Raw genomic sequence first — 19,792 nt, forward strand, 5'->3', positions numbered from 1 at the left:
GAAATCATATTCCCTCTGTGAGGGTAGAATCGTCATAGGTGAATGCTTACCTATTTTAGCAATTCTGTCATATTCAAGAAAGTTATGTAGGAGGACAGATACCTGGTGATGGTTTTCAAGAGTTAGGGGTCCTTTAATTTGCTCTTTGAATGCCTTTCAAGAAAGAGGGCTTTTATCTCTCGAAAAGAAAAGCTTAGAAATTCTCAGGTGAAAACACGGTTCCAGGGCAGTCCTTATAAGACATGAGATTCTGTGGTATAAACAATAAAATGAGAACTGTTGTTAGTGCATAAAATCATACAGCATTTACGTTTTGGCTCATTTTCCTTTAAATGTCTAACTGTGAATTAAGATGCATTTTAAATTTTACAGCAGTTAAGTTGTATCTACTTAGCAGTAAAAATAGCTGTTCCTGTTAGAAAGTGGAACAGCTATTCCTGTTCATTACTGCAGAAGTTTAAGTTGATTTTCATCAAGTTTTCCCAGTTATCTGGACCAACTGTTGCTCTGTAATTACCTTCATGCTTTCTTGAGTAATGAGTGATTATGCAGTAAACAGTGTGCTTTATAATTTATTGATGTCCATCTGATCCAGTGGACAAATATGCTCACCAGGCTTACAAGTGAAGAGCATGCTAACGACTGAGCTGGCTGTTCATATGCTGTTCAGGGACTGCCACGCCAGGTCAGGGAGCAGAAGGTAATGGCACTAGGACTCTGTGACAGCTTTTGTGGTTGGGTTGAATGGAAGGGTGTAAGCAAGTCAAAACACAGCAGTCCAAGGGGCTGGTTGTGCACATAACCTGTTTCAAAACTTCCTTATATCCTTTCCTGGACCCGTATCAAACCTAAAGGATATCTTCAGAATAACTCTGCTGACATGCAGGCGAAGGAGGGAGTTCAAAGTCCATCCCGTCTGCTCTGTGTAGCCAGCAAGAAGCCTAGCTGGTGTTGGCACAGGGTGCCCTTGGCATTCAACTTCAGTGTTGATAATTATCCCTTAATCCCTTTAAGTGTTTATCTTTCTTACTGTCTATAAGAGCTTACTGCTTGTGCACAGGATATACTAAAAGACTTTTGATGATAAGAACGAGAATGATACTTGCATTCAGTGCATTATTAGGGAAGTTGAAACTTACAAACCCAGACGAACTTCTTGGCTCGTCTGAGGGTTTTGCTACAGCTTAAATAACCAAGCATTTGTTGACCTTAAAACTAGGAAGGAATAATTCCACACAATTAATATCTGCTTACTTTTAACAGTATAATCTCTGTTTTTCTTATGTGGCTGACACTGTAGTTAACTAGTTTTATATGGGGTTGCTTCGGTTGTTTTCAGCAAATGCAGTTGAGCTGCAACAGAAATGTAGGCTTACCATTTGAAACTCTGAATATTATCTGTATTTTGAAATGAGGTGCATAACATGTGAATCTTAGCACCATGAATATTGTATCCTCTATTTCCTAAATGCTATTCGGCAGTTGGGCTGAACTGGATCCCAAGTAAAACTAATCTTAATTTTTTTTTTTTTTTTCCTGTAACTTACTAAAAATGTTGAGATATGAAGGTGATTTGGTGATTTATGATTTGCTGATTTTAGTATTTACATCATTTAGATAACCAAAGATTATTTCTATGGATGACCCATGCATCTCAAATTGTCTGATTCTATATTTTTTTTTCTGCATGTGGTTAAGCAGTGATGTTTAAAGGGATTTGCTCAGCCCTTATTGATTGCTTCTGCTCAGGTCAAGGTGACATGTTCAGCATTCATGTGAAGTAGCGTGCGGTATTTGTGAGTCCAACTGAGATCCTCCAGTATAAGACATCACACAGCCTTCATAGTCTTCTAAAATTTCTTCGGTACAAATAATTTAGACTCTTATTCTTTAAAATCCATAGTTTTCATTATGGTTTTGTGAGAGAATATTAACGTAGTCCTTTCAAAAATGAAAGTGATTTTAAAGCTGACACTGAGGAAAAAATCCCCAGTGTCAGCAAAACTGCCTTGGTAGTGCTGCTGAAGTATCTGCATGGGGAACAAATCTGGGATGCAGCAGTTTAATTTAACTCTTTTCCAGATAATACATCTGGCCATGTCCTGAATATGGTCAAGTTACAGAATCCAACCCCTTGCTTGTAGAGAAGTGAATGTATGACACCGCAAATGAAAAATCAACTTCTGTTGTTCATGCCTAGTAAGTGTCATAAGTGCCACTTTAATTTAACCTGGAGGTGTCTGGGAGATATTCTTCAGTTCAGTAACAAATTACAGAAATTCTCTTTTAGAATAACATTTTGGAGCAAGTTTGCAGAAAAAGAAAAAAAAAAATCAGCTTCCCTCTACTGTCCTGTTGTGTAGAGTGCTCTTGTTAATAACAGTGTTGGCTTTAAAAAAAAATAAAATAAAAAAATTAAAAATCTCACTATTTCCTTCCTTTGGTCTCTGGGAAGGAGATTAGAGAACTGAGCAGAAGTAGATAGAAACTATGGTGGTGCAAGTATTTACTAGTCTTCTATCTCACACAGTGCTCAGTTCAGCTCTGCTATTGGAAAAGTACATACCAGAAATATAAAAAAAAAAGCATACATGCCCCTATCTGCTTCCCATATATTTGTTATTCATGCCAGTAATATTCAGGCTGCCTGTATGCCCCACATGCTACCCTGAATCTATAGTTTGGGATGAAAACAGAGGAATTTCTTTTCTTTCCCCCCTTAAGATATCAAAGTAGTTCTTTACTGTCAAGTATTAACTTCTGTTTAAGGAAGGGAAAATACTTTTAAAATATGAAAAGTGAGGATATATCATGCTTGTCAAGAAGTGCATGCTTAGTAAGATGTGGGTAAGGCTAACAGAGCTGGAACCTGCAATACAAAGAGCTGAAGTAACTGCAGTGTTACAGTTGGAGGCTTTTTTGTACATGTGCAAGGGCAGGTTGTTTGAAGTTGAAATACAATGTTGTTTACAGTGGCTAAGGGTGTAGAAGCAGGATCAGCTTTCTGATAGGGGTTTTTCCAGGTACTGTACACAAGGGGTTAGAAAAGCAGGAGCAATTTAGTAACCACAAGTCAGGAGAGTGGACTGCAAGCTGAGTGCATGGTGCTGAAATAACTCTTTACACAAGTAATTTTTAATTTTTAATTTTTCTTGGTGTGTGGGCTTACATAGGAAGATCTCTCTGAGAGAAGGCAGGAGAATTCTGATAACTGGTAAGCATGTTACACTTTAAAAACTGTTAAACTACTTTACAGCAGCTGCTAACAAGCCACATAGAATAAAACTAGCTAATCCACTGCTAATGAAAAGGAGTCTCTACTTTTACCATAGACTCTTCAGTTATACGTATTTAAGTAGATAGAAGCAAATTGTCCATGTTTATGTGCAGACATATATTTTTCATGTATCTTTTTCTAGATGCAGATGTTATGCCATTGAATGATCTGTTGTTTATATTATATGGGAGGTGTGATCCTTAACTGTAGCATGGCTCCTGTTAGTGGATTTTCGAGTGTTTGTTTGTTTTTAAACCCTGTTATGGAAATATAACCTGTTAAATTAGAATTTGTCAGGAAATGGACCCTGCAGGTCAATTGAAAGGGTATAACATCTTGAAAGTTATGTAAAATAAGGAGGCTTGATATTCTTACCTTTTTTTCAAAAGGTTATAGGTGACTTGCTGCACCTCAACTACAGTGGAAAAAAATTGTTTTTTTTTTTTTTTTTTTCCCCCAAAGAAGCATTGGGTCAGTGTTTACCCATTTGGGAGATGAAAGCAAACAAATATTACCTAAAATTCCTGGAAAATAAGAAACACTGTTAAAAGTTAAAGCAGGAAAGAAAGAACTAAAAAATGTCATTAAGAAAACACAAACTTCTCTGAGGAGAATGCATCAAACACTAGGTGTCTGCTAGCTCACAGTGCTCCTATTGCAGGGGCAGCTTCAGCGAGCTGCTCTGCTGTCTTGTGGTGCCGAGGGGAATGGTTTCCCGATGTGCTGGCTTTGTCACGGGCATTGCAGTATAGCAGTTTTTAAGCAGCTTTTGTTGGTAATCTACAAATATTCTCTATACATAAAACAACAGGGCCATTATAAACCCTAATGTGATTTGATAGACTGAACTTGAGCTAAGTGTTTGGATACAGTTGGATATGGATATGTTTTGGGTTTAAATGTTTGGATATGGTTAATGCCTTCAAGCGTGTAATGTTATTTCTTTCAGACATTAAGCATGATTTGCTGTTCTTCATATTAACAAGTAAAGAGCAGGAACAATGCCTCCTAGCCATTGTTTTCTATATTGCATTGGGTATAACCATGTTGGCCATGCATTTTAGGAGTATCAGGGAAAAAGACTGAAGAAATTGAGGATCTTCAGGGTTAGTTGCCCTCGTGTATGTTTACATAATGCTGCCTGCTTACCCTGCTAACAAAGTGGCTATTGTGCAGGAGGCCAAAGGTAGCAAACTGTGAGACAGTGAAGTTACCAGTTCTTTTTATCATTGGCTTTGGAATATTTTCTATTCTTACACTACTTGCCTCTAGTATTTAGATGTTGAAGGTAATGGTTAACGTATATCTGGTATTATAGGGTAACTTAATAGATTATAGAAAAGTTTCTGGCAGTCAGATTTTCCTTTCCATTTTTATTTTCCCCCTTCCATTAAAAATGTTGATGATAACTTACTGGGGACTTGCATTTGTCTATTGATACAGAAATCAAATATTGAAATATATCAAGAGCCTGAAATAATTTCTAAAGCTAAATTTTTCCCCCTTTTCACATGGTTACTGTAGCCATGCTTTTATCAGCATAGTGTAGTATGCAGAATGCTCTCTGGCTGATTTTTCTGTAGGTTTTTTGACCAGCAGCATCTGCAGCAGCTGTTGTCTTCCGCAGTCTCAAGGAGCTGGCACAGGAAGCAGCAGTTTCTGTGGTACTGGAGCCTTGTCTGCTGAGGTTCTCCTTCAGTTGCCTTTCTTCTCTGCCTCAGCACTGTGTAGAAGGAAAACAGGCTCTTTCTGTTCTGAACAAATGGAATGAATAATGAAAATACAACAATCTCTCTACAGAATGTTTTTTTTTTTTTTTTTAAATGTTACATAGCATGATGAGATCCAAATACATATTGGCATTGTAAAATATTATCAAAGAATTCACTAGCAAACACTTAATTTAGCAGCAATTAGGCTGCCTTTTTGAGTCTTGTATGATGGTTGCTGCAGTGATTACAATGTGAAAAAAATAAATTGAAGAATAAATTGATTCACTGAGAGATTTTTCTTAACGCAAGCTTAGACAGATTTGCTTTTCCCTTCAACTGATCGCTACCTGTGGTTATTTTTCTTTAGCAAAAACACCATATGAAGAGCAAAGCCAAGTCTTCTACTATTGGTCTGTATTAACTTGGAAGGTGATTTAAAAATATATATTTTTTAATATTACCCTATTTCCTAATAAACCACACACGCTTGTTTTGCATCTTCTGAGGCAAATGGAGGTAACTTTATATTCTGAGTTTATACAAACTCAGACAAGAGTTTGTATATGACAAGATTTGATTTTTGAAGTCTAAGGCTGAATTTTATCCAAGTTCAGATAAGGTAATTTTAATGTAATAAATGTAATTTATATTTAAGCAATTTTATTCGGTTTCTTTGGAAACTTGAGCCACACACACAGCTCAGCATTGCTGTGTTGAAAATGTGAAAATTACGTAAGAGTATGTGGTACCTATGTAGCCTTAAAATGGCAGCAGCTGCCTGTAGCCCTCTGTTTATGGAGGTGGATAAAGCACTGGATGAGGTCCACCAACATGAAGGCAAGACACACGTTGAAGCCAGCATTGTGCTGATGTTGACTGCTGGCTTCCAGCAGTGGCAATCTCCTCTGGACTGTGCACTGTGCCCTGGTTTAGCAGCAGCATAACTTGAGGAGCTCCTTAGAGGTGGTAAGGTCTTAATATCTGGTGAGAAAGGTGAGCTGGTAGCAGTATTGGTCGTATGCGAAGTGCTCGTGACCGCACCAAGGAGCATAATGGATGACGACGGGTCCTATGACTTCGAGTGCTGTGGTTGCCCTATTGTCCACCATCAAAGAAATCTGTTTTGCATGATTTCCTTTATCTTCTTTTTTGTGGGTCTTCCAATGAAGCACCCCACTTGGCATTGCTTGTAATGGAGTAAAATTGTAAAATGGAGTGATGTAGGAAAGAACTACCTCTGAGACTAATGTCAGATGTACAAGGTCAAATGACATTGACCTTGTTTGAAGTCTTTGAAACTCCTGAGTACTGGTTTACAGCCAGTAAACTCTGAGGTTTACTTTAACTGTGAACCTTTTGCAAATGTTCTGTGCCTGGTAATGCTACGATTCAATAGAAGTGGTTGTGTTGACTACATTGGCTGTGTGATAAGAAAAGGTAAGGAGATTTGTACTTAATTGGCTCTATGTTTATTTCATATCAGTCCTGGTCTTTTTTCTGTTCAAGGTGAAAGTAATACAAACAGGCAGAAAATAGGTGTGCTCCCTAGAGATTTCATTTTTCTTTTTAAAAGATCTCCCTTCCACAGATTAATCTGTTTGGACTGTGTATATGTTCAAGATCATACTTGCATCATAAAATGGTTACATTTAGCAGTAGTTTAGCATGTCAATTTTCTATCCTTAGTTCAAAGCCTGGAATGAAAACACACCAATTTACCTGCACATTTCTTTCTTTGTGAGGGGCTAACTTGGAGCTAGAAATTAATGGCAAAAAAAAAAAAAGGAATTGAGAATAGACTTTCTGTGGAGGTGGACAAAGATGATTACAGCTGGTGGAAGACCCTTAACCTTGTAGCATTCCTTCTGCTATAATCCCTGTACTGTCCTTTTCATATGTGGATTGCACCTACTCAATGCTGAACAGGGAAACCTTTCTAAAACTGTTTTGCCTGCTGCTTTCATGGCAATAGATGTCTTTGCATTTGTACTTTTTTTTTTTTTTTTTTTTTTTTTTTTTTTAATCTTCTTCTCCTCTTCCTAGGTTATAAGTACTTAGAAGTTCAGTGTAGTCTCTGAAAGGTTAGAGGATCATGCTCTGAACTGCTGATGGCTGGCAAAATAAATTAGTCTCAGCATTTTTCTCTCCTGTCCTTCCTTCTTAGTGCTGAGCAGCATAAAAAGGAATGACATAATGGCTATATTTTTGGATATAAGAAGCAGACGTTACCCATTAAGTGTACTTGCCTCTGTATAAGAACATACAACCCGCAGGACTTTTTATCCAGATGTAGGCCAGAACACTGGATCCTTTACTGTTTTGTGTCCAGTGTTAGTAAAAATATTTGACCTGTGGTTTTGAATTAATAGTCGTGTGCCACTATGCTAAAGAAACTTAAAAAATCATACTTCATCTGCACCAAGCATATCCTGTTTTCCACTTCAAAACATGGCTGGAAAGTTCAGTCCTACTTCTGCTAAGTTATTGCACCAAGTTATCAGCTGTAGCCCTCAGCACAGGGACAGTTAGATTCTGAAGATGCCATGGAACTCTCTGAGATAAATCATATCACACAATATTGTATGATGATGAATATTGCTGGGCTGACTCTTTCAGAAAACTGAAACGTTCTGTTTGTCCACAGACGGTAGATGCAGTTATAGATTGGCTGGCTGCTGTGAAATCGCTGGTTTTAATTGAGAACTGTGGAGTGTTTTCAAATGAAATGGAAAAATGGCATATTTTACGTCTCATTAAAATAAGCATTGATATTTTAACAGAAAAACACTCATATTTTAAGCTTAAAAACAAATAAACCTTCTCTTGTACTGTTTTAGTTAATTGATATCTCTGTTATTGGACAAATAGGCATTGAGACTCTGTTGCTGTATAAACCACTCCAAAATAGCATGGTACACAAGATTAAAAACAATGCTTCTATATATATATTAGGGTGTTTTCACACCACAGGCTCTAAGTTAGAAAAAACAGAACTACCTGGTTTGTTATAACATTTAGACTGGTCTTGCTGATTTTGAGCATGCTTCAACAGCATTGTGGTGAAGAGACATCCTGCAAAAGTATTGACCTTGTATGCTATTAGTACAAGATATTTCAGCTACAGGGCTACTCAAAAACTGTTTGATATGATCTCACTACTCTGCTTGTGAGACTGAGAAGTAACAAAGTTGTGATGCTTTCTGTGCCCTATATCTCCAATGAAAATGACTTGGTCCTTTAACCAAATGAGTGATGTAAGGTGAAACATATTTACGGCAATCTTTTTTTATATTTTAAATAGGGGTGTCTTTTTTTTTTTTTTTTTTTTTTTTTTAAGATAAACTGGTGCTTTTTAAGATACTTGGTGGTCCTCAGACAGGGGTGATAAAAACAAACAAAAAACCTTACTGATGTTGGCTGAGGCTTTCTTACAGAAATAACAGGCAATGCTCAGTAGGCAACCACCTCACTTTAAGCAATGGCGAAGTGCAGTCTAACAAGATGTTCTTTTGGTAGCTACAGTAGTGTGCTTTCAATTCAACCAAACAGACTTTCATGTTCCCTTAAGTATCCACTGTCTGGAGTACATGTTAAGCATTCACATTGCAGCAGTAAGAATGAAGAAGTCTTCTGATATTATGATAAATGTTGGCATCTTTGTACATGTCCCTAGATCAGAGCAAATTAATGTGAGAGGACATATCAAAAAGTAAGAGTGAAGCTCTCCCTTTTAAATTGTTTTATGAATATACTGTTTTTTCAGAAATATGATATTCTGGTGAACAAAACCTCTCCTTCTTACATTGGTCTTGAAAGCCACAAAAGGAAGTGAAAGACAGTGAGCCCTTCAGCATGTAGGCTGTACGGCTTTCTTTAGTGTGAATATTGAGGATGCAAACAGGAAGCAAATTTCATTTAGAAAGAACTGTATTTTGACCCAAGCAGAAGAAACAAATCCATAATTCTTAACAAATGCTCTTAGATATCTTCAATGGTAAGTTAATATATTACTGTGATTAGCTATGAAATATTTTGGATTAGTAAGGGTATGGTAGGGGTGTCGACTGAAACTCAATAGAGTTTCTTTTCCTAAAGCAGTCATTTAATGCAGTGAATGTTTAAGCGAAAAAATAATTGTGGATTTCTCTACCTTGGAATGTTAAGGGGGAAAAAACACAACTCTATTTAAACTATATTCTTTTTTGACAATGATGTTACTCAGATTAAAATGGCTTTTTAAATTCCTGACTGTAGTTCATTAGGACTGAGAGTCTCTTTCTAAATAATAATGCATAGGGAAAGCATAAGTGTTTCTCAGTGCAATTAAGTAGAGCTAAGAGTAAGGTTGAAATTAATTATTTCTATAGACGGGATGTTCTGTACAAATTTTGTAGCTAAATAGCCTGGTTTTCTGAGGTAATGAATTTGAGCTCTTTTTAAAACTGGCTCACTAATTTACAAGTCTAAGTACTGGATTTGTATTTTCGAACTTCAGGCATGCAAACCGACAGATTTAGGTACGTAACTTGAAAGATTAGCATCAGTAAGTACATTCCAAGTATTGTGGCTTTTTGAAAATCTGACAAGTATATTTTATCTATTTAGATAAATAAATAAGATTGCCTGTGTATTTTTGGAGTGTTAAATTGCTAGTACAAGCAAAATCTGAACTGTGCAAATGGCATCTGCACACTGCTGAGATTTGTAGTGCAGTGAAAATGTGAGGTCTAGAATGCAGTAATTAGAGATGGTAGTCAATAGTTGTTAATGAAGATGGTGCTTGTGATCCATCTTTAAAGGGAGAGCAAACCACTGCTGCCCTGCCTGTGGTGCCCTTATTGACCTCCTGCATCAGCTGCTCTCTGCTTCCATGGCTCAATCATGGAATAATTGGCATGTTTCCTTTAAGAATAAATAGTCTGTTTTCCAAAAGTGGTGGAAATACTTTGAGAGAAGTGGAAGACTTACGACTGAAAAGGGTATGTCTGGGTATGTAGTTTGTGTGCATAATTTCATTTTTTTTTTTTTTTTTTGTAGGGTTTACAAAATCAGATAGCTGCTATTTGCTTTTTTTTTTTTTTTTTTTTTTTTTTTTCTTCAGTGTGGCTTTGCTTTTTTTTTTTTTTAATAGATCAGGCTAACACAGGTTTTTACACCTGAAAGAAGGACACAGTCTGTGAACTGCTTGTTGCTGCTAAAGGATAAACAAAGAGGTGTTTGGCAAACAAGCTTTAAACATTCAGCACTGAGAGACTGATTCTGCCTAATTCCACTATCTGTTTGGGAAGCCTATGCAACAGCCAGGCATGTTACTGCACTTGAATGTGTGTTTTGTCTACTCCTCTATTTGTGCAGTTCCCATGGGCTGTTTTTCTGCTTTTTCCTGGGATGCCAACTTGTAGGAGGTGATCAGAAGAATTGGCCTGTGACAGTAACCTCTTCTTTATTGTAGCTGTCAAAGCAAGTTTGCCAGGATCAAAGGTGGTGAAATGGTTTCTCACAGAAAGGGAGTCTTTGCATAGTGTTTCTTTTGAGGCTATTCTAAATCTGGCTTACGATGAAGAACGTGCCATTGAGGTGTCTGTCATCCTATTTAGTTCCACTGTTACAGGAGAAAGTACTAAAGATGAAGAGGTGTTCATTTTCCCATGAAAGAACAAAATGATTACTTTTTCCTTTTGGAGTAAGGTAAATAAAATAGATACCTTTGGGGAATTTCTTTATGAAGAATTTGTAGTTCATTGTAATCAGTTTTATTCAGGGTGAGTGCACTGCAGTGAGCAAGAAAAAACACTCAAAAAATCAAGTTCTGCTTCTTCAATTTCTCATGCTTGTTACCCTTATTAGCATGATTTGGTAGTAATCAAGGGTGTTCTCAGAAACTTTTATAGCAGCCTGTAGACACTGGTACGCTCGTGATACAGGGCAGTACTCCTAGAGCAGCTACGTCTAAAGGAAAATGTCCCTTGGCCCTGCTGACCCCTGGGCCTGCATTGTTCTTGATACCCAAATCTATTACTTGCAAGCTTACATTGACATAGATGGATTCAGTTTTTCTTAATCTTTAAAAAAAAAAAAAGAAAAAGTTACAGATATTTAAAATATTGTTCTCAGTACTGAGAAAGAAAATGACTATTAATTTAATGGAAAAAGATTTACTGAAAGTGATTTTTGTCAGGACTGCTCTAAGTTAATAATTGCAAGATGGTACAGTGGCAGACTGCTGATGCTAATGGTGGTCTTCAGATTGTCAGCCTAATCCTGTGGACTTTTAGAATTTACTTGCTTTGATGTTTACAAGATGCCCACATAAACTTGTAGATGTTTGAACTTCTGGTGTGGTAAAATCTTACAGACCTGGATTTATCAATCACTTTCTCTGTAGACAGCTTATGTTCTGATATTAGCAGAACTTCTTTGTGCTAAAGTTAATTAAGTGGGATCTTGATCTTAGTGTGGAGGCTACTCCCAATAAACTTTCTGTGCTCATAGATAAAGTTTATGAATTCAGCCAGGTTGGAGCCATAGGAGAGGTAGCATCTTTTGCACTGATCCATGACTGGGGAGAGAAGGGATAGGAAGTTGAGCTTTTGACTGCACCAAAGCACTGGGAAAGTCCAAAACAAAGTAGAAAGCTGCAGTTTAGGCTTATTTTTCCTTCTCTGCCTCTCTTTATTTTTCATCCTCTAGTAAATTTTCTTGCAATACTTAACTTGAAGTGTAGCAGGGGCCTTGTTTGGGGAAACGTAATGTCAAAGCACAAGTCTTGTATGACTGAAGAATGAGCTATATTGGGTCTGTTTGTACTATTTGACACATGAAAGGCCTTATTTAAATTTAGATGCTTCCTGTGCTGCCTTGGTGGAACCATGAAGTCCTTCTCCTTAGATGGGGCTCTGTATGCTTTGAAGTAAGGAGGGGAGACAATGATGCTGTAAACAAGGCATTTGTGTTCTAGCAGAACTTCTGGGAACACAGAAAGAACTGATGTTCTGAGCAATAAATAAAATTTTCAAGGGAATATGTTTTTCTAGAAGAACGTATATTAAGAGTACCTTGCTAATTCCAGTTCTGTAAATTTCATGGAAGCCAGACATAGGGGGAGGAGAGGGAGTTTTGTAAATCCGAAGAACAAAGCATGGTTGACTGATACATTTGTTGTTGCTTCTAGATGAAGTGTTGTCTGTTGCCCATGTAAAAAACAAACAAAAAAACCTTTCTGTTTTCCTAAGACTGAAACCAAACCACCTACATTCAGAAAACTAAAACAAACAAACAAACAAAACACAACAGAAACAAAAAAAAAAAAAACAAAAAAAACTTAATTTGTGCCAATCCTATAGTCACAAGTAAGGTTTATCAGGTGGGGCATTTCAGAATACTTTGTAAGAAGCTCCTATTACCAATGTGTTAATTCTGAGAAAGGAGAGGCTTGTACAGCAGGGTCCTACATTGCCCTAGGGGTAATGCTACTTGCAATCTGCAAAGCAGAGCCTTCACATGAGGCTTAAGCATTGCTGTCACCATGCTTCTTCCATACTTGCTTCCGTGGACTACTGGCTGCAGAGTAGAGGTGTTGGTGATGGTACTGCAAGTTGGATAGAATGAGCATGTGTGCGTGTTTGTTTGTCCGCCTGTATGCATGGGAGACTGATGATACAGAGCCATACAGAAGGGGAAATGAGGGCATTTTGAGGGAGAGTGGACTGGAAGAAGAGACAATAGAAGAGGTTGTGAGTGAGGTGACAGGGTGAGTAGAATAAGTAAGAAGGTAGTAAGAAGGTAGGCAGTACATCTCTTGTCCTTTCATTATAGAACCAATTGTCTTTGTTTAGAGACTGACAGCCCAATACCTTTCAGTTTCCATACTTGGCCTCAGCTGTCACCAAGTTTTTCCCCACCCTATTGAAGACTGATGTATGAAAGCAGAAGACCTATGCGTGAAAGCAGCCCACCTGCTGGTTCTTTGGTGCTGCTGATAGACCTCCTGTCCTGCAGGTGGAATGGTGGCACTCTCTCTCGAAAGATCAGTCTGGTAGGGTGGTTTTGCCAAAAGCTTTGAGACTAAAATATCAATGATTCTTCAAAGTCAAAAGGTATGAAAAATTAAAACTCTTGTATAGATTCTGGCTCAGGTAAGAACAGAACAGGGTTCTTTCTTTAATGATCTGCTTTGGGGTTTGCCAGCCATTGCAGGGTGCTGGTTGGCTTTAAAGTTACTGTTCTTTCCTGTCTTCCTGGGACTCTTGGAAGTACTTTCATCTGATTATCTGAGTTGCCTGCCATAATGCATGAAGTGCTAGCCCTGTTCTCCTTTGCCCACTGCTGTGTCATGTGAGCCTCCTGTGAATTTTCATCCTTGTTTTTTGGATCCTGGCATTGCCTTGAGATAGCTCATGGTCTTCTTTCTTTCTTTCTTTCTTCATCGGACTGCCCCAAAACAGTGAGATCTGTGGAGCAGGAAGACTGTAGTATGTAACACTGTAACTGCGATCCAAAACACTTCTGATGAAATACATTTTTATGTATTGGGTGATCATCCTAGGTATCACAGAGAACAGCTTGTTCCTTTATGAAACTTGACTTGTACGTGATTTGAAAAAGAAAAAGTAAATGTTCCACAGTAATGGTTTATCTCCCGGTAGTAGTCAAAATGAAACCAGTGAGCCAATGGCAGTGTTTGCAACTCAGTTTATTTTTAAAACTTCCTTCTTTTTCTTGAATGTATTCCAGATAACTATGCTTATTTTCATACCTCAGGGAGGTACAGCCTGTGTATTATAGATACCTCTAAATTTGATAAACCTACTTTCAACTTTTACTCTTCTTGACACTTGAATTTTTAAATGGCATTGATGTAAATATATGTGTACCAAAGGAAATCACTAGCTTAGAAAACAGTTCATTTGTTAAGGCTTTTTTTTTTTTTTTTTTTTAAACTGACCTGCACATAGCAAATATTTTTTAATGTTGAAGTTGTTGTTGTTGTTTTTAATGCTCTTGAATGTAGTCAAAATATACTTATGACAAACCTCTTTGGTTGTTCAGTCTTTAGTATTTTCTCTCTCCTGCTGTGTCCCTTGATACTGTTCTTGAAGGTCAAGAAGGATTTTGAGGTTCCCGTTTTGTGGCCCAGTTTGTTCTGTAAGTAGAAAAGTAAATGCCTGGTTAGCAGCTTTTTCAACAGGAAGTTTTTGCAGCCTTAGAGATTTGTCTGACATCACTGAAAGAGACAGCTATGCTGATCACTCTGAAACAGCAACGAACTACAATAACCATGATTTAATTGTTTCTGTTGCAATAATGGTTGAATGCTGTAGTGAACTGTTAGATAGCAGTCAAATTCTGCCTTTTCTGTATTAAGGTTGTATGGTTCAATTTTTTTTCATGGTTGTTATGTAGGTAAGTTTTTAGAACAATACTTGTTAATAGGCATCTAGTCTTCCTGGCAATAACCACCTTTGATGAGTCACCCTTCCCCACACACATAGGGTACTGTTCACCCTTGCAACTGCAGAGGAACAAAATTACATCTGCCTGTTACCTCAAAACTAGTAAATTTCAGAGCAGTCAGTTGTTTCTCATTGAAGAGAACTTCTGGCTATGATTTGGCTGGAATAAATATTTCCTGGTTGTTCTGAGTGATAAAAGTAAGTGACAGCTGTTTCTGGGGGTGTTAAAGGACATTATTCTATGCTTGTGGATCTGAGTTTCTTCCTGCATCTGTCTTTGCTACTCTTTTTCCGGCTGATGCTATATGTGATGTATTTGAAAACAAAGTGCAGATGTTTTATAATGAATCACTTTGTTGTTTGGTTTGCACACCTTTACATCACTTCTTCATCTGTTTGACGGGTTCCTGTTAAGCTCTTACAAATATCACAAAGGCAATATATTCATCCTTCGCATCAGTTTTGATATCAGTGCCATGCTTTACAGACAAATTTTTGTTTAAAAAGAAAACCTGAGAAAAGTCATATTTTATAGTTTAGTTGCAAACATACTGCTATGTGGGAAAAATCTTGTTACATTTTCTTGGGTAGTTTTTGACTAGACTTAGCTCTTCTAAGTCCTAAAATAGTTGGAAATATGCTCATTACCAATGCTTCTATAAAAATATTGAGAGCGCATTGCTGAGAGCCTTGTACATGAATAATCTTAAAATACTGAGATAAATTTTGTATCTGCTGTCTTCCCAGAAGCACTGTGCGTTGCTCAGTAAAAATAGATTTGTGGTGATATACTAGCAGCAACATTCTCAGTCTAGAAGTAGTTCCCTTTGGAGTGGGATGTGCAGATCTGAATTCAGATCAGCACATGGGGCACTGGCAACTCTTTAAGTACGGATGTGAGCAGAAAAAAAAAGGAACATTGGTTGCATTTTTGGAATAGCTGTTTTCATGCTGGACCTGGGAAATTGCAAGATGAATCTTAACCAAATTCCTGGTATCCTGGAAATTCACTGTCTTCTTCACGGATTTTTTCCATACAAGGTCAGTATTTAAACTCCCTAATGGCATTTTTCTAATATACTTTTAGAACAGCTTACTCTTTAAACTTGGCAGAGGCAGGCAGCTGCAGCCCTAAAATGATCCTTGGCAGTTGACTGCTGCTTTCCCCAGCTGGCAAGTTTTCCTGTTGTTTTCCTTTTCCCTTTTGTGTCAGCCAGTTGATGATATTTGTTTGTTCTCTAATGGAGAAACAGTTTCCTCCATCCAGTATTAGAACAAAGTCTGATTTTTATTTGGATTTCTGGGTCACTTTTTTCTCATGTAGTTGCTTAAAAATACCACGTGTGCCATCCGGAACTGTGTGTGTGTTTTCCTCGGTTTATATTCCTTGCTTTAAAATATCTGAACAACCTCAAGTAGTTAATGATTTGTTTTCTCCTTGTACCTTCATAGCCAGTGGGATTTCTAATCCTATCGTTACCTGCAGAGAAGTCTGCACAGACAGCGAAGGAGTAAGTTGAGGAGAAAAAACAAAACAATAATAATAATAATAATAATAAAAACCCTCATTGCAGAGCTGAAGAATTTGAACTTAGATTTCTTAAGGTAATTCAATAGCTTGCCATCAAGCTGTTCTTTTTTATCGTGGAGTTTTGGCATTTTAAATTTACCATGCAGATAATAACATAGTAATTCCTTTATTAATTCCTATTTGGATTACAGCTTTTCCCAGTTCTTTGCATGGATATCTTTCTGTTTTCTTGGTTCAGAGCATCACGAAGATGGATGCAGATTTTTGTAAACTGCACTCTTGAATGTGAGTAGGACACAGTGGTGTGGTGAACTTTCTTCTTTTTAAAGGATTAGTATGTCCTATGCTACACTTCAGTTTTTAATGGACCTCATTTATCTCACAGAATGTGAAGCCGCCTATCTGAATTGACAGATTTACTAAACTAACTTCTAAACGTTTTCTATGCTATGGTCTTGATCATTTATGACCTCATGTTTAAGCTTAATCTCTCTGTTGCCCCAGGGTAGTTATCATAAAAGTTATTTATCCATGTCATACATAAGCTATTTAAGAATTAATATTTAGACATAAGCAAAAAATTCCAGGTCACTGAAGAAGAGTGCAGAAGTAGTTTTTTTCAGAGGTATGAACTGCATTGTTTTGTGAAGTATTTTAGCAGATGTCTATTTATGTCAGATGTGGTGCTCCAGAGAATTTGCTTGTGACTTCAGCTAAGGTCCAAGGTTGATGTGGTGTGTGTCATCCATGGAACTTCTCTGCAAACTTACTTTCTGCGAATAATAATATGTTGGTATTGTCATTATTTAGGTTTTCCTGCTTCCTCCTGTTCCCTACCCCTTTCACCACTGAATAAATGCCAAAGACCCGAAACATAAAATGTCAGTTTGACATTTAGTGTGTCTGAACTTTTTTTTTCCATGCAAATAGTTGTGCAATGTACAACAAAAATGTAAAAATCCTGCCCTTCTATAAGGTTACTGCATTCCAACTCCTCAGAGGATCCTTTGGGAAAGAAACCCACCAAAGCAGTTTTGCAAGGTTCTTCTTGGGTCTTTTTTGTTTTCTTTCTGTCATATGCACAAACAGTTCAGGACAGGAAAAGGAAAAGGCTTAAAACACAAGAAACTCAGCAGATGAAGAAATATAATAGATAACAGTCACTGTTGATGTTATTATGATATTTTAAATAATATTCAGAGTAAAGTAATTTGTATTGTATATATTATATAAAGCATTATATTGTGGTATTTGTGCTTGGACGAGGAGCCACCTTATCCTTTTGTGCTTATATTTCTTGAAATATTGTTCTTTGGGTAGGGACAAGGTGATAAGAGTGATTCTGGGGATGATTCTGGCTTCCAAAGCAACTTCAGTAATTCTCTGGAAGACGCTGTTCGTATGATAGGCCAGCCAATTTACAGGTATTGCCTGGAAGACAGGAAAACAGTAATTCCTTTTTCCTGGGTTAATTCTGGGGTTGACACTGTTCCATCTTAATGACAATTAACTAGCTGGACAATAGGAAGGAGGGCATCCTCAGCAAGTTTGTGAATGATGTTGAATGGAGGCAGAGTAGTCAATAAGAGTAAGGTAGGGATCCTATTCAGAAGGACCTCGTCAGGCTGGACAGGTGGATTGGCTGAAATCTCCTGCAGGCCGTCATGGGCAAATAAAAATGTTAGTATCTGCTGTGGATCATCTCTGGGCAGTAGTACAGGCTGCTGGTTGGAGAGCAGCACTGCAGAAAAATATGTGGGGAACTGGTGAAGAAGTTGTATGTGAGTCAGTAGTGTGCCCTTGTGGTGAGACAGAACCAACCACGTTAGGTCAAGTAAAGTGGTTATTAGTGACAGGTCTGTACCTATCAAACCAAACCAGGAGCACTGTGTCTGGTTTTGGGCTCCCTGGTGCAAGGAAGATACTGTGAAACTGGAGCAAGTCCAGTGGAAGGCCCTGAAGTTACAAAGGCTGAAGCATATGACACATTAGCTCAGTAGAACTGGATTTGTCCAGAAGAGAGACATCTACAGTGTTATTTTTTACTATTTTCTGACCCCTAATGGGGGTGTATGGAGATGACAGAGACAGACTTCTCTCAGAGATAGATGCACAGTGTTAGCACAAGAGACAGCAGACACAACTGCAGCTAAGGAAGTTTTAACTGCACATGCTGGTGGGAAATTTGGCATCAGAGTGGTGAAATGCTGAAATGGGTGCCCATAAGGAGCAGATACTTGGAAGTCAATTGGGAAGGCCTTGAGCAATTTGATCTAAGCTGGTCCTACTCTGAGCAGGGCATTGGACCAGATGATCTTTGAGTTTCCTTCACAACTAAGCTACTTCACAAACTGAGGTAGGGGAGAGAGGGGCTTGAACCAGATGGGGTCTGACAACATTTCTTTGATCAACTGTTGTGATTTGGAGATCAGCTTATCAGAGTATAGATGGCTGAATGCTTGGCTGAAAAATATAAATGACACCCAAAATACAGTAGTTTTCAATCTCTCTCCCCCCCCCCCCTTTTTTTTTTCTACTGCATTCAATAATACACACTGACACATAGAAGAGTGACTTGTCTTATGTAGACAGGACAATAAGAACACATCTTACAGTAGAGGCTGTACTGAAAGTAAGTGCTTACTGAGATAGTCTTTGTCATTGCTGTTTTATTGTAAACATGAAGTAATTGTGACTGCCTCCTACAGGAAAGAAAGAAGCACAAACTTCTGTGTCTTACATAGCAAAAGAAACCATACAGAGTGTTGTGGTAACGTTTCAAGCTCTCTCTAGTCCGGCACTTTAGCTGCACAAAATTTTCTTCCTCCTCCCCCTTCCACATCCTCATTTTGTAGGAAAGTTGTTAAATTATACATTCATTAAATATATCATACAATAGATGCTACTATACTTTGAGAGGCCTTCCTTCATCTTCTGGTTACTGTGACAGTCTGTACTGAAGGAAACATAGATTGAATATAACATTGCTTCTTGAACAGTCATTTTTCCTTCTAGGTTTCCTAGAAGGAAAGGTACATAAAACAAAATGACAAAGAAGATGATAGTGTGCTCTAGGATCCAGATCTTGCAAAAAGGGATTCCTCAAATGCAAGCAGCAAATACTCACGTCAGTTATTTAGTGTCAATTATTTAGTTATTTAGATTTTTGAATTGGTTGCCCAACTTCATGCATCTGCTTTGAAAGTGTTTTGTGAGAATATCACCATACAGATAAGTTATTTAGGTTCTGAAAGAGCTAAAAAGTCATCCTTTTTCCCCACCTGCCATCTCCGTCTGGTCATGGTAGTTGATAGAAAGGATCAACAGTCTATTTCTGACAGATGCCTAAGGCATATTGCAATACCATAAATCTGTGCAAGGCTCATGCAGAAAAAAATAAAGAAATCCTTGGAAAAGGCAAAACCAACTTTTTTTTCTCTGTGTGGTTTGTAGAGGCTTTTTTATTATTAAAGGTATGAGTGTAGAACAAAGTAATAGTGAGGATGACCTAAACCATAAACCTAAACCAAAGAGTAGGAAGCAGCTAAAGAGTAAGTAGCAGTGTTGGCACTCTAAAATAGTGAGTCAGAGTCATGGGTGTACAAGACTTTGACAGAGTAGAGTTTTTGAGGTAGTTCAGCTCTGTGGACTATTTTCAGTTTTCTTGGCTCTTGCTGCATGAAAACATATTGTGTGCTATGACTGATTAATATAATTTACCTTTTTAATTCAAATGGACACATATTGAATGTACAAGTGTAAGGACAGTCAGACAATGGCAACCTGATGTGACTTGAACATGATTGCTAGGAACTGTGCA

General features: G+C 37.7%; 1 protein-coding gene across 1 annotated transcript in view; it reads left to right on the forward strand.

The window, feature by feature from the left end:
* FGD4 (FYVE, RhoGEF and PH domain containing 4) overlaps positions 1–19,792 on the forward strand; it is a gene marked incomplete at its 5' end in the record, with an annotated part of 106,857 nt that overhangs the window by 7,165 nt on the left and 79,900 nt on the right. The window lies entirely within an intron of this gene.

The sequence above is a fragment of the Netta rufina genome (assembly GCF_964035555.1).
Source record: "Netta rufina genome assembly, chromosome: 1".
Classification (NCBI taxonomy): Eukaryota; Metazoa; Chordata; class Aves; order Anseriformes; family Anatidae; genus Netta; species Netta rufina.